We start from the raw sequence: 15,908 nt of genomic DNA, 5'->3' as shown, positions 1-15,908 counted from the left end.
AATAGAAGAAGCAAATAAGCATCTTTATCAGGAGATAGAGATTATAAAAAAAATCAAACAATAATTCTAGAAATGAAAGAAACTATAAACCAAATTAAAAACTCAAATAAGAGTATCACTAACAGAGTGGAGCAAGTAGAAGCCAGAACGTCAGATAATGAAGACAAAATATATCATCTTGAAAAGAGTCTAGCCAACTCAGAAAGGCTGGAAAAAATCATGAGAAAAACATCCAAGAGATATGGGATAACATAAAAAAAACAAACTTAAGAGTCATTGGGATAGAGGAAGGTATACAGGTTCAAACCAAGGGAATGAGCAACCTGCTGAATGAAATAATTATAGAAAACTTTCTCGAAATAAAAAAAGGAAATGGATGTACAAATTGTAGATGCATACAGGACAACAAGCATACAAAATCACAGTGGACCAACACCAAGACATATTGTTATGAAGATATCCAATATACAGAACAAAGAGAAAATATTAAAAGCTACAAGAGAAAGGATGCAGATTACATTCAGGGGTAAACAAATAAAGTTAACAATGGATTTTTAATCACAAACGCTGAAAGTGAGATCTTCAACAATGTATTTCAAACATTGAAAGACAATGGATGCCAACCAAGAATTTTATATCCAGCAAAATTAAGCTTCAGGTACGACAATGAAATAAGAATCTTTCACAATAAACAAAAGTTAAAAGAATTTGCAGCCAGAAAACCACCATTGCAAAGCATGTTGAGCAAAACACCACACAAGGGAGAAATGAAAAATAATAACCAAAACCAACAGTGGGAAGTACCTCAGTAAAGCCAGAGGGCAGGGGGGGGGAAGCTAATCATGGAGAAACAAATCAAATTTAAAAAAAAGAAAGATAAATAATCAAACATGGCTGGAAGTACAAACCATATATCAATAGTAACTCTAAACATCAATGGCTTAAACTCACCAACAAAGCGACATAGGCTGGTAACATGGATTCAAAAAACAAATCCAAAAGTATGCTGCCTCCAGGAGACACATCTGATTGGAAAAGACATACACAGGCTGAAGGTGAAAGGTTGGGAAAAAATATACCAAGCACATGGTCCTCATAAGCAAGCAGGGGTGGCCATCCTCATATTGAATAAAATTGACTTCAAGACTAAGTTAATCAAAAGGGATAAGGAAGGACTTTATATACTGTCAAAAGGAACCATTCACCAACAAGACATAACAATTATCAATATTTATGCACCAAATAAGGGTGCTGCGACATTCATAAAACAAACTCTCCTCAAGTTCAAGAATCAAATAGACCACAACACAATAATTATGGGTGTCTACAACACACCTCTCTCACCATTGGACAGATCCTCCAAACAAAAGTAGAATAAAGAAATTATAGAACTCAATATCACAATCAATAACCTAGGCTTAACTCACATATATAGAATATATCAACAATCATCAAGTGGATATACTTTTTTATCAGTAGCACATGGATCCTTCTCAAAAATAGACCATATATTATGCCATAGGGCAACCCTCAGGAAATATAAAGGGGTGGAGATAATACCAAGCATTGTATCTGATCATAATGGAATAAAACTGAAAATCAATGATAAAAGAAGGAAGGAAAAATCCTACATCACATGGAAAATGAAAATATACCCTGTTCATGGATAAGAAGAACTAACATCATCAAAATGGCAATATTACCAAAAGTTCTCTATAGGTTCAGTGCAACACCAATCAAAATCCCAATGACATTTTTTGTAGAAATAGATAAAGCAATCATAAAATTCATATGGAAAAATAAAAGACCCAGAATAGCAAAAGCAACTCTAAGCAGGAAGTGTGAATCAGGCGGCATAGCAATACCAGATTTCAAACTATACTACAGAGCAATAGTAAAAAAAACAGCATGGTACTGGTACCAAAACAGGTGGGTGGACCAATGGTACAGAATAGAGGACACAGAGACTAATCCACAAAGTTACAACTATGTTATATTTGATAAAGGGGCTCAAAGCATGCATCTTCAACAAATGGTGCTGGGAAAACTGGAAATTCATATGCACAAAATGAAACTAAATCCCCTTCTCTCACCATGCACAAAAGTTAACTCAAAATGGATCAAGGAGCTTGATATCAAATCAGAGACTCTGCATCTGATAGAAGAAAAAGTTGGCTCCCATCTACAAATATTGTGGGGTCGGGCTCCAAATTCCTTAATAGGACACCCATAGCACAAGAGTTAATAACAAGAATCAACAAATGAGACTTACTTAAACTAAAAAGTTTTTTCTCAGAAAGAGAAACAATAAGAGAGGTAAATAGGGAGGCTATATCCTGGGAACAAATTTTACTCCTCATACTTCAGATAGAGCCCTAATATCCAGAGTATACAAAGAACTCAAAAAATTAAACATTAAGATAACAAATAACCCAATCAACAAATGGGCCAAGGACCTGAACAGACACTTCTCAGAGGAGGACATATAATCAATCAACAAGTACATGAAAAACTGCTCACCATCTCTAGCAATCAGAGAAATGCAAATCAAAACCACCCTAAGATACCATCTCACTCCAGTAAGACTGGCAGCCATTATGAAGTCAAACAACAAGTGCTGGCGAGGATGTGGGGAAAAGGGTACACTTGTACATTGCTGGTGGGGCTGCAAATTGGTACGGCCAATTTGGAAAGCAGTATAGAGATTCCTGGGAAAGCTGGGAATGGAACCACCATTTGACCCAGCTATTCCCCTTCTTGGACTATTCCCTAAAGACCTTAAAAGAGCATACTATAGGGATACTGCTACAACGATGTTCATAGCAGCACAATTTACAATAGCTAGACTGTGGAACCAACCTAGATGCCCTTTAATAGACGAATGGATAAAAAACGTGTGGCATTTATACACAATGGAGTATTACTCTTCACTAAAAATGACAAAATCATGGAATTTGCAGGGAAATGGATGGCATTAGAACAGATTATGCTAAGTGAATCTAGCCAATCCCTAAAAAACAAATGCCAAATGTCATCTTTGATATAAGGAGAGCAACTAAGACCAGAATAGGGAGGAAGAGCATGAGAAGAAGATCACCATTAAACAGGGTCGAGAGGGGGGAGGGAAAGAGAGAGAGAAGGGAAATTGCATGGTAAAAGAAGGAAACCCTCATTGTTATACAACATTCCACATAAGAGGAAGTGAAGGGAAAAAAACAAGAGAGAGAAATGAATTACAGTAGATGGCTTAGAGAGAGAAGATGGGAGGGGATGTGAGGGGAGAGGAGGGGGGATAGTAGAGGATAGGAAGGGCAGCAGAATACAACAGACACTAGTATGGCAGTATGTAAAAAAGTGAATGTGTAACCAATGTGAATCTACAATATGTATATGGGGTAAAAATGGGAGTTCACAATCTGCTTGAATCAAGTGTATGAAATATGATATGTTAAAAGCTTTGTAATGTTTTGAACAACTAATAATTAAAAAATTAAATTAAATTAAATACATTGTTCTAGGATCTTCTAGCTTTCAGAGTCTGTGTTGAAAAAATCCACTGTTAACCTAATTGGTTTACTCTTAAATGTAATCTGCTTCCTTTCTCTTGTGGCTTTTAAAATTCTCTCCTTGTTCTGTGTGTTGGGCATTTTCATTATAATGTGTCTTGGTGTGGATCTTTTGTGGTTTTCTACATGCAGATTTCTCTAGGCTTCTAGGATTTGGATTTCCATTTCTTCATGAAAGAAAGACTGGACAAGGCTAGTCATCGGAGAAGTGCCTGTTTATTTAAGAATAGCTCTGCACATTTGTAGAGCTGGGGGCAGTTTGACAGTTTTGACAGTTTAACAGTTTGACAGTAGGCATGGGGTGCTTTCTGATTGGTGGGTAAGGATGATGTGATTCTTACCACTGGATGGCTCTCCTGTTGCTGTCTCAGTGATGAGGAAGTTAGTCTTTTGATTGGTGAGTTTAAGCCATTAACATTTACAGTTAATATTGATTTTCATTGCTATTTTTCATTTTCTCTTCATGTAATGTTGGAGTCAGGGCGACTTCCAACATTCCCCCCTCTTTGTTATTAAATGTGAGTGGGCATAGACTCATTCTGGCTTCTTCATGCTGAGATGGGGCAGGGTGGGAGAATCAGAGAGGAGGGAAATAAGGAACCCACACAGGAGGGCAGAGAAGACTGATATAACTTCAGGAACCTGATCAATGAAGGTTCCTTTCCACCACAGATCCATGATGATGTCAGTAGATGTTCCAGGGACTTATGGGGTGTAGAAGAACTGGGTGGTTCATAATTCCTGAGAAGCTAGTTAAAAGCTTGATTAGAAATTTTACCCATCTGAGTCTGAATAAACTTCATGACAAAGGGAAGGAACATGCACATTAGGAGAACAACACACAATGGTCCCACTAGTGGCCAGATCCAAGCAAGTAGGTGTAAAGGTCGGGCGAGCGTCGGAGGAAGAGACCACCAAGAGATTGTCTCATGCAACAGCAAAGGGTTTATTGGGGGTCCAGCATGCTGGGGCTCAGAGCTCACTTGAATAGAGCAGAGAGCCCCAGGAACAGCTTAAGCAGAGCTTATATACTTTCCTTGGAGAGGGCAGGGACTTCACATACAGCATAGCCAATCATTGCACGGTTTCTGGGAGGGGTTGTTTTCATAGAGCAACCAGATGGTCAGGGGAGATTTCAACATACATTTAGTGGGCATTTCTGGGAGTTGTTTTCAACTTCTACATGAGTTTCAGGTTCCAGGAAAACAGAACTTAATTCTTACATTCTTAACCTTTTCATTCCCCACTTCTTTTTCTGACTACTTTTAATCTTAAAAGTAAGAAATCATAATCATTGAGGGGTATCACATTCTATTTCTGTCAGTGAGGCATATTGTTGTCTGATTACCATAAGTTTAACTTGTCCAATTTGAGCTTGGAGAAAGGTAACTACACAGTTGAGCAAACAGGGTCCTACAGTTAGCAATAATATGAGGATTATTAAAGGACCAGCCAGGGCTGATAAAAGCGTAGTTAACCAGGGGGACTGTGTGAATAAAGACTCAAACCACCCTTTTGGGGCTTCTCTCTTGCTGATGCTCTTCAAGGCGTCTTCTTAATTTACTCATAGATTCTTTTACAACTCCAGTATGGTCAGCATAAAAACAAAATTCTTCTCTCAATGCAGCACAAAGACCCCCTTCTCTCATGAAGAGGAGGTCCAACCCTCACCTGTTCTGTAAAACAACTTCAGAGAGAGAGGTTAAAGATTCCTGCAAAGCTGTGATGGAGGTTTCTAATGTCTTTAAGTTTTAGTCTATTGCTGATTCTAATTGGGTCATTTGTTGTGTCCCACGGACCAGGGCAGTGGTTCCTGTGCCCACCCCTGCAGCAACTTCTATTCCTAGTAGGATGGCTAAAGTGAGGGATACAGGTTCCAGGCAGAACCTGGTTGTATGCCCCCCTATTTGATCTTCAAATGAACCTGCATCATGATAGAGCACTCTGGGAAACATCTGCACCATTACACAATAATTTTTACAGAGCTGTTAAATACCTGGGCTGAAATGCAAGGAGTTATCCCTGAGTCACATGCCCACCAGGTTCCATTTTCAGGGGTAAGGAAACCCTGTGTGGTGCTAGTTTTTTTTTTCTGGGTACATAAGTGTTGTTTACTTTTAGGTGGGGACCCTAGACATAAGCCTGCCCTGGTTACTTCTGGGAGGGTTAACTTAGGACTTTCACCCCAATTACAGGAGGAACTCTGTGCTTTTACTGCATAAGTCCTGTCGATTGCTATCCCTTCATAGTAAGGAGGAGCAGCGGAGAGACAGAGCCAACAAGACTGAGTGAGGTCTGGTTGCGTGGAATTCAGTACCACAAAGGCTCCTTCAATTAGCCCCCAGGGGGAGGGATTGACTTCACTCTGGATTGGGGAAGTAAACGAAGGTGAAACTTGAGGAGTATGGGAAAGTGAAGGAATCCTAGTAGATTTAGGTTTGGGAGGTCTATGAGGCCTGGCTTGAGGGGATTGGGCCCTATGTCTAAGGGAATTTCTTTTTTTTTTCAAGCTGGATAGTGAACCAAAGGCCAAAATCATATCCTGTGGTGTAAAATTGGATTCCATAGGTTTTTCCTGAAAGCCATGTCCAAATATTTTGGTTTCTTCCTTTGGAGGTGAAGGTTATATTTAGGGGGTTACATAGGCTACTTGTGTCACATGGAGTAGGGTCAGCTAGTCCAGAAGTCCCCATTTGGGGGTCCCATTTAAATGGGAGACATTGTTCAGGACTTAACTTAGTATTATTTCTTCCTACCCGAATCAGACTATCAGGGGAGTTTGGATTCCACCAGGCAGCCCCTGTATGCTCACAGCCCCATGACTTACAGAAGAAGTCAGTTTCTCCCCCACACAGCCGTGACTGTTTGCAGCTTCGATAGTCCTCCAGGCAAACATAGTAATCTAGGCTAGCCAAACTGCATCTGGCTCGCGTGTCCCTACATCCATAATGTTTGTTTCCATTATCTATGGTACGGAAGGGATTTAATGGAATTTTAGTGGGATCCTCTTCATCAGGGATATCCCAATAGGAAAGACCTATAGCCAGCTGACAAATGTCTGGGTGGAGAGATGGCCACCAGGTCCCTAAGGGGGGGGGCTGTATGCAAGATAGACCATACTTCTTGTCCAGTAGGATTTGTGATTAGCCATAGTTGCTGAACGGGCTGATGAGGGTTAGGACTACTGGTGGTCAAGGGTAGAGTCCATAGCCCTATCCACATGGCGAATAAGCAATTTGAGAGGGTTACCAGTCTTTTCCAGTTTCCAGCCAGAGTCTGGACAGGGTGCAGGTTTGAGATGAGAGGCATGGATCCAGGAAGTGATTCCATCTACCTTTACCGCTGTAGGTGTTATAAGTAGCACCTGGTATGGTCCTTTCCAGCAGGGTTCCAGGGATGACACCTGATGTTGTCTTACGTAGACGAAGTTTCCCACTTGATATTGGTGTGGAGTCCCTTCATCCCCAGGTTGGTAGGCAGTGGCCAGGTGTTTCCACAGGTATCTCTGGGTTCTTTCAAGAGATTTAAGTCTGTCAAGCAATGGGGTGTGAAAGGAATCGTTAGGTGTTAGAGTTGGTGTTAGGTCCCTTACTGGAGGAGGGGCACCATAGAGAATTTCATAGGGGGTGAGGTTACACAAAGAAACAGAGGGAGTATTTCTTGCACGGAACAGTGCATAAGGCAGGAGCATAGTCCAATCTTTTATGTCAGTCTCTAAGCTTAATTTCGTTAAGGTCTCTTTAATGGTTCTATTCATTCTTTCTATCTGTCCTGAGCTCTGTGGTCTATAAGCACAATGTAACTTGCAATTAATCCCCAGGGTCCTGGCTAACCCCTTACTTACCTGGGCCATGAACACCGGTCCATTATCAGACCCTATTACCTTAGGCAGGCTGTATCTTGGAAAAATATCTTCCAGGATCTTTTTGACCACCATTTGCGCCGTTTCTTTTTTTGTGAGGAAGGCTTCAACCCATCGTGAAAATGTATCTACAAAGACTAGGAGACATTTAAGTTCATACCTTGCTGGCTTAATTTCAGTAATGTCCACTTCCCAGAATTGTCCTGGTCTGGTTCCTCATAGACACTTTCCTGCAGGAAGCTTGGAAGGGTAAGCATTAACCAATTGACAGACCCAACAGGCTTTTGTTACCCATTCAGCTATTTCCTTTCGCTGTGAGTTGGTTAGTGGAAAACTCTGTTCTTGATACTTCAGGAATGCCTGCAGTTTCTTTGAACCAAGGTGAGTGAGTTGATGTACATTTTCTACTAACATAGTCAAAGCCGGGACTATAGGAGTTTTTACTGAAGGATTTAGAAATTCCACTTGGGGGCCTTCAGGGTTAAAAGTTATTCTGGCCTGGAGCTTGGTGAGCAGATCTCTGCCTATCAATGGGGCTGGGCATCCTGGGATTACTAGGAAGGAGTGATAGACTTTTCTTCTCCCCAGGTCCATGGTCCTCTTAGTTGTCCAAGCCTGATATTTACTGCCGTTAGCCCCTTGAACCAGAGACCTTTTAATTGACAGAGGGCCCAATGGGTCTTAAGGGCTGAATATATTGCCCCTGTATCCACTTCAAAGTTTACTGGGGTCCCCTCCACTTCGAAAGTTACCCTGAGCTCAGGGAGGGGATCCGAGCCCTGACTTTCCTAGTCATCCTCCAGAATCAGAATGGCTGGCTGGCGTGGCTATCTCTTTCTAGGACACTCTTTGGCCCAGTGTCCTTTTTCTCTACAGTGGGCACATTGACCTGAGGCCAGGGATGGCCTCTGGCATGGGCCCAGGTATCCCTTCCTGTCTCCTTGTTTCTTAATTTCTGGCCTATTTGCTGTTGTGACCAGGACCTTAGTCAACACCTTAGTCTGTCTTTTGCTTCTCTCATCCTCCCTTTGCTCCCATTCTTTCTCCCTCCTTTATTCCTTCACTTCCTCAGTTTCTCTCTTATAGTATACCTTTTTGGCTTCTCTGACTAAATCTCTCAAAGTCATATCTTGTAATCCATCTAAGCATTGTAACTTTCTTTTAATATCTAGGGCAGCTTGCCCAATAAAGGCCATTGTGACAGATGCCTTTTGATCCTCTGCCTGGGGATCGAAAGGAGTATATCTCCTATATGCTTCCATAATTCTCTCTAGAAACATAGAGGGAGATTCATCAGGCCCTTGAATAATCTCTCTTACCTTGGCCAAATTAGTAGGTCGCCTAGAGGCTTCTAGGAGTCCCACTATTAGAACCCAGCAATAAGTGGACAGATGCTCCCTACCTTCAAAGGTGTTGGGGTCCCAGTTGGGTCAGTTCAAGGGAAAGCCTGCTTCTATTATGTTGGGAAGTTGTGTCGGTCACCCATCTGGTCCAAGGATATTTTTTCTAGATTCCAGGAGGATTCTCTCTCATTCCTCTGTCATGAAGAGAGTCCCTAGGAGGTGTTGGCAGTCATCCCAAGTAGGGTGGTGTGAAAACATCAATGACTCAACCAGACCTGTGAGCCTGGTGGGGTCCTCAGAAAAAGGGGGATTGTTATTTTTCCAGTTATATAGGTCTGAAGAGGAGAAAGGCCAATACTGATAGGTTTGCATTTTTCCCCCATGGCCATCGTCAATCATTGGCCCTTAGGGACAGAGGGGGAACATCACGGGTGCTTCAGGGTTTTCAATCATTCGCCCCCAGCGAGTTCCTTTAGCCGGGCCAGCTTCCTCCGGGGGAGGAGGGGCTGTGTGTGCCGCTGGGGAGTCATCTGGAGGGTGCTGGGCCAGCTTAACTTCCTCCAATGGCGGAGAGACTGAGTCAGCAGCAGGGGAATCACTTAGAGGGTGTTGGGGGTTGGGGGACAAGGACAGGGGATAAGGAGGGGGAGGAGAGTCCAGTAGAGTCAAATCTTGAGACTCAGGGAGAACAGAGGGTGGAAGAGGAGGAGGAGCAGAGGGTTTGAGAGATAGAATCGTGGGAGAAGGAGTAGGAGCAGGGGCAGGGCCAAGGAAAGACTTCACCCATGGAGGAGGAGATTCACAGAGGTCCTGCAAAATTAAGATATACGGCTGTTGATCTGGATGGCTATGTGGCCCCAGCTGAAAGACAATATCTCTGACTTTTTGAATTACTGGGAAATAGAAAGATCCTTCTGGGGGCCATCCAACTCCAAAGGTGGGCCATTCTGAGGCATAGAGAGTCTGCTAGGTTTGGTGTTTTACTGAAAAAGAAAGATTCTGAGCCCTTAAGCGGACTTCGGTCCAGTGATCAAGGGTCAGGGACAGAGGTGTTGAAGCGCTCTGTCCCATAATGAAAGATACACAAACAGTGAAAGCAACAACATATGACACAGACAAGACAAGACAATAAAGACAGACAATGGACGTCCAACACTGAGACCAGGACTGAGTAGCCGGCAAAACCCGATGGGCTGGCAATACCAAATCCGAAACAAAATATCACCGAGTCAAGGAGACTATTGTTCCTCGATTTCCTGAGTCCTCTGGGGCATCCCCCAGGGACATGGCCTGTGGCTCTGTGACACGTCTGTCAGCCACCGTTGAAGAGAGCTCACACTCTTCACTGACAGCCACTTTGCCAAGCCCTAACCTGAAACCTGAAACCAGAAAGAGGCGCCTTACTTACCCAAGAGGAGCCCATTGTGGTCTTTCGTCTGCCGCTGCCAGATCTCAGTGGAACCTCCAGATGTAAAGATCGAGCAAGTGCTGGAGGAAGAGACCACCAAGAGACTGTCTCATGCAACAGCAAAGGGTTTATTGGGTGTCCAGCATGCTGGGGCTCAGAGCTCACTTGAATAGAGCAGAGAGCCCCAGGAACAGCTTAAGCAGAGCTTATATACTTTCCTTGGAGAGGGCAGGGACTTCACATACAGCATAGCCAATCATTGCACGGTTTCTGGGAGGGGTTGTTTTCGTAGAGCAACCAGATGATCAGGGGAGATTTCAACATACATTTAGTGGGCATTTCTGGGAGTTGTTTTCAACTTCTACATGAGTTTCAGGTTCCAGGAAAACAGAACTTAATTCTTACATTCTTAACCTTTTCATTGGGAGGTCTGTAATAAGGAGAAGTGGGGTCTGGCTGGAGGGGGCCTTTAGGGTCACTTGCCTTGAATCTCCAGACATAGGGAGAAGAGAGGATCAAAGTGGGGCCAGAAATAAGGGAGAACATTACAGGAAAGGCAGAGCTTGTTGGGAGGGATGACAAGAGTACTTAATGACAGGTGAGGATCGTTGGCTCTTCTGATGAAGGTGTAGGAGCGCTGGGCTTAAGCCTAGAAATGTGAATCTATGAGTTAAGTTGGTTATTAGATAGCTTGAGTTTGTCCACCAAGGGTGTGCACATAATCACCTGAGCAGGACCCTCCCATTTTGGTTTTAGAGGGTGTTCCCCCAGTGAGCAATAGTAAACAAGTTGACCAGGTGTTAAGGATGTAGGGTTTTGAGAGAGACTGGGGTCAGGAAGGAGCCAGTCTTGATAGTGCCAGAGTTCAGAGCATAGATGGAAAAGGAGGGGAAGGGCATAGGTTTTGGAGATGGGTAGGGGTTCTGAAGGCAATCCAGGAGGAACAAAGGGACGGCCATACCTAACTTTGAAAGGTGGGAGATAAGAAGGCTTCTTTGGCAAGGCCCTAATGTGCAATAAAGCCAAGGGGAGCCCCTTTACCCAGTCCATGCTTAATTCCATGGTGAGTTTGTGAGGGTCTCTTTAAGGAACCAATTGATCCTTTCAACCTTTCCAGAAGCCTGGGGGTGGTAAGGGCAATGGAAATGCCAAGGGAGTGATAGCGTGTGAGCCAGTCCCTGAGTTATCTGCGAAGTGAATTCTGGGTTATTGTCTGATTGGATAGAAGTGGGTATCCCAAAATGGGAGATTATGTGGGTAAAGCAAAAGATCAACGACTGAGGAGGCATGCTTGTTAGAAGTAGGAAAGGCTTCAACCCATCCCCAAAAAAGTATCTACCAATACAAGAAGATATTTTATGGTTTTTACTTGGGGCATGTTGGTGAAATCAATCTGCCAGTCTGCAACCAGAGTATGACCGTGGGCCTGATGAGAAGGGAAAGGTTTAGGTTTTAATGGAGTATTGGTATTGGTTCTCTGGTAGATCTGAAAGTGGAAGTGATCTGTTGTAGGAGGGTCTTATCACGTAGGGAAAGGGTGAAAAAGGAGTGAAGGAAAGTAGTGAGACTCTGTGGACTACAATGGAATAGAGAGTGAAGAAACTGGAAGAGTTGTTGGGGATCTTTGGGCAGATCCCCAGTGTTAACAAAGAGTAGCAGAGAGGAGGTGAAGCTCTGTAGGGCAATTGATAGAGCCGCTTGATCGGCCTTGGAATTCCCCATAGTAGTAAGGGAGGAGTCAGTTTGGTGGGCCTTGAAATGGATTATTACCAGTGGGGAAGGCAGCCTGGAGGCTCGTAGGCCAGAAATAAATGTGGAATTAATGACTGCCATCCCTCTGGTGATCAATAGCCCCCTTTCTTTCAGGATAGGGCGCCTGATAGTTGGAATCTGTATATAGGGAGCGGGTTTTTCCCTCTGCTAGCTCGAATGCCCTTGTGGCAGCTACAAGTACAGCTTGTTGGTTGGTGGTATTGGGTGGGAGAGGTTTTGCCTCTATGATGCATGAGAGGGAAATGACAGCATACCCCACCACTTTAACCCCTTCGTGTATAAAGGAGCTGCCATCTAAGAACCAGATGAGATCTGAAGAGGGCAGGGGTCCCTCAAAAATGGTGGTAGGGCAGGGTAAAATCGTCTCTAATAACTCCAGGCATTGGTGAATGGCATCTTGTGAGGGAGAAGATGGGATGAGGAAGGAAGGGTTTATTGGAGAGCAGGGCTGAAAAGAGATAGAGGGATTTTTAATGAATGAGACAAGGATAGAACCCTGGAAGGAGGAAGTGACTGTAGCCCCTTGTAGGTGAGAAAATCCTTTAGATGGTGAGGAGATGAGATGGTTAACGGGGAGCCAAAAGTAAGCTTGTGTGCTTCTTTCTGGAGGTCAAGGGGCACTGCTAGGATTCTGAGCATGGGGGTCAGCCCCTGATGGTGGGGTCAAGCTGTTTGGATATGTAGGCCACTGGTGCAAATGTGGGGCCATATCCTGACCCAGAACACCCAGACCTTGTCCCTGTTTTTCATGTAAATAGAGGGTGAAGGGTCGGGGAGATGCAGGGCGGGTGCCCAGACAAGGGCCTTTTTAAGGATTATAAAGGGTTTCCCTACCACTGAGAGTAGGGGTTCATCTTGGGGGCCCTTGGCCAGATTATATAGCGGCTTGTCAAGGAGAGAGAATCCAGGCCCTAAAGGAGGCCAGCCAAACCCAAGAAGAAGAGTATGTCATCTTTGGTCTTTGGTGTAGACACAATAAGCTATTTTCTGTCTACTGTAATGGCCTTTTTCCTTTGAAACACAGAACCCTAGATATGTGACCTCTTTACATGCTACTTGGGCCTTTTGTGGAGAGGCCCAATATCCCTTTAAGGCCAAGAAATTAAATAGGAGAACTGTGTCATCTGTTGAGCACCAGGCCAAGAAATTAAGTAGGAGAACTGAGTCATCTGTTGAGTGCCCTTTGGATGGGCTAGAAGAATTTGTAGAAGTTTGCAAGAGATGCAGAGAGCAGGTTTGGATCTGAGCAAGAAGAAAGCCTGGACATAAGCAATCTCTACCCATTTTTTGAATGCTCAGAGTAATTGTAGAGATCCCTTAGAATGGAGGGATCCAGGGACCCAAAAAGGGGCCATCTGCTTTGGTTGTCTAAGAAATAAGTGGGCCAGGCCTGGGTGCTATATTAGATCCAAGAGGCATTGTAGGGGAGAATAGACTGGCAGAAAGGACACATTACCCATGTAAGGAGGAGGTAAGAGGACACAAGTGATATAAGAGAGATGGAAAAAACTTACTTATTGGCAAAAGGGGCGTCCCTGCTAGAGCCAAAAATCAGGAGTGCCTAAGTGGCAGGTTCAAGATACAGAGATTGGTAGTCAACAAATTCTGACAGTCGAAGCTCTCGTCCTAGATGGGGCCCAAGCTTTGGGAGACCTTGGCCAAGGCTTTTTGGAAACCCTCCTGGAGAGGTCAGATACACCCAGGGCCAGAAATAGGGGAAAGAGAGAGGCAAGGCAAGAGAGAGGAAGGGGAGGGTAAGCATCTCTCTAGCAGCCGAGTCTTAAAGGTTAGAGGACTAGGACTTTCAAATTTGCCCAAGGAAGGAGTCCCTGAGGGCCACCATAGCCTTAAAAGCTGTGGTGGGGTGCTGCTTTCCTCCCCACAGGTGGGCAAAGTGATTTGCCAGACAATAATCAAAATATTGCAAGAGGGTGGATTTGGGGCCCTGGGAGTGAAAATATTGGAGGTCGGAGGCCAAGGTTTGTCCAAAGAGGTGTGGACTCTCTCAAAATCCCTGAGGAAGGATAGTTCAGGTTAGTTGTCAAGACTGTCTAGTGGTGGGATCTGTCCAAGGCAAAAAGATCTTGTGATTTGGGGGCAAGGAGAATGGAGAACTAATCATTCTTTAAATCTATGACCAAGAAGTGGGTGGCAGTGTGGGGGATCGGAGACAGCAGGGTGTATGGGTTGGGAACCAAAGGATGTATGGGCCTAACAGAGGTGTTGATGAGTCGTAGGTCCTGAACTAAGCCATAGGACCCATTTGGCTTTTTTACCACTAGTATGGGAGTATTGTAAGGGGAATGAGCAGGACGGAGGTACCCTTTGCTAAGAAGGTCCTGAATAATAGGTTGTAGGCCCAGAAGACCTTTTGTGGACAGTGGGTATTGAACCTGACTGGGGAAGGTGTTAACTAGTGGGCAGGAAATGGTGAAGGGGGTGTGGGTCAGGTCAACCAGGTTCGTAGGTAAGGGGTAGTAATCCTTTTTAGTATGGAGTTTCATGTCAGCCTCACATGTGGAGCAGAATGGCCAGTCTTCTGCCAAAAGGGCCAGAAAAGATGAACAGGCCAATTCTGGGGCCTGACTGATGCCAGGAGACTGGATGTTGATTGTTGTATTGAATTTAGAGAGAATATTTCGGCAGAGCAAAGGAACTGGATATTGGGGCATAACTAGGAATGTCTGAGAGAATGGGAAGTTGTCTATGGGTCAGAGTAATAGGGGAGTCTTTCTTGGATAGATGGTCTTTTTCTCCTACCCTGACAATAGGAGAGGTGGACGGCATTGTTTGCCCCCAGAATTCTGTCAGGACTGAGAAGGTAGCCCCGGTGTCAAGGAGAAAGTCAACCTTGCATCCATCCACCTAAATCCACACCTTGGGTTCCTGTCTATTGATCATTACAGCTGGGGACAAGGACCCAAGGCTCCATCAATATTTGATTGCCATGCTCAGAAGGTCGGAGGGTTCCCTGGTCATAGACCCACTACAGGATCTAGGATAGTCAGAGCCCCAATGACCTTATTGTTGACATTTAGGGCATGGGGTTCACAGATTGAGTGGTGCAGGGCATGCTGTGGCTCAAAGTCCCTCCTTGCCACACTTGAAGCAGGCATGGGGGGGGTGACCTGTGGTGATGGGCTTCGACCTGAGGAAGCACCCTGCAGGGCCTGGGTGAGCATCTGAAATTTATTGGGTTTGGCCTTCTGCTTGCGGTGCTCAATTTCCTCATCCCGGTTGTGAAAAACTAAAGGCTACCACCAAGATCTCAGTCTGGGGGATGGCAGGGCCTTATTCCAGCTTTTTTAGTTTGGCCCAGATGTCGGGGTAGCTCTTTGAGAGGAAATATGTCATAAGGACATGATGGCCATCTGGGGTTTCAGGATCTAGGTTAGTATACTGCTGAAGGGCTTTTATAAGCTAATCCAGAAATTCTGATGGGGTCTCCTCTCGGTTTTGAATATCTCTTGTAAATTTTGGAAACTGATGGCCTTTATGTGCCACTTTTTTGAGCCCAGCAATAATACATGCAGAGAATTGGTCCCTACTCTGTATGCCAGCTTGTGTATTATAATCCCAGTCGGGAGTTTGATCTGGGGCAGCAAGTGGCCCCGGAGGGTGATTGGGATTACCTCGTTGAGTTTCATCCGCATGGGCTCTGGCAAGTTCCTAGACTCTGATACATTCCTCAAGAAGGAGAGTATTAGCAAATTATTTATGTGTGTGTATATATATATATATATATATATATATATATATATATATATATATATATCATGGTGAGTGAGGCTATAAGCCTGAAGGACCCATTAAAACTCTCTTATGTAAGTGGTGGGATCTGTGGTGAATGAGCCCATCCTTCGTGAGGTCATTCATGGAGATGGGACATGTACGCGGATAATGCCCTCAGGTCCAGCAACCTCTCTTAAGGGGGCCATGGTTTGTGGGACTAGGGA

The 15,908-nt window shown here is 44.2% G+C and overlaps 1 pseudogene; it reads right to left on the bottom strand.

Moving 5' to 3' along the window:
• LOC101957511 (partitioning defective 6 homolog beta-like) overlaps positions 1-15,605 on the bottom strand; it is a 44,672-nt pseudogene extending 29,067 nt beyond the window's left edge.
• Positions 15,606-15,908: the final 303 nt, after the last annotated feature.

Source organism: Ictidomys tridecemlineatus, chromosome 2 (assembly GCF_052094955.1).
Source record: "Ictidomys tridecemlineatus isolate mIctTri1 chromosome 2, mIctTri1.hap1, whole genome shotgun sequence".
NCBI lineage: Eukaryota > Metazoa > Chordata > Mammalia > Rodentia > Sciuridae > Ictidomys > Ictidomys tridecemlineatus.
This window is presented reverse-complemented; position numbering and strand designations above follow the sequence as displayed.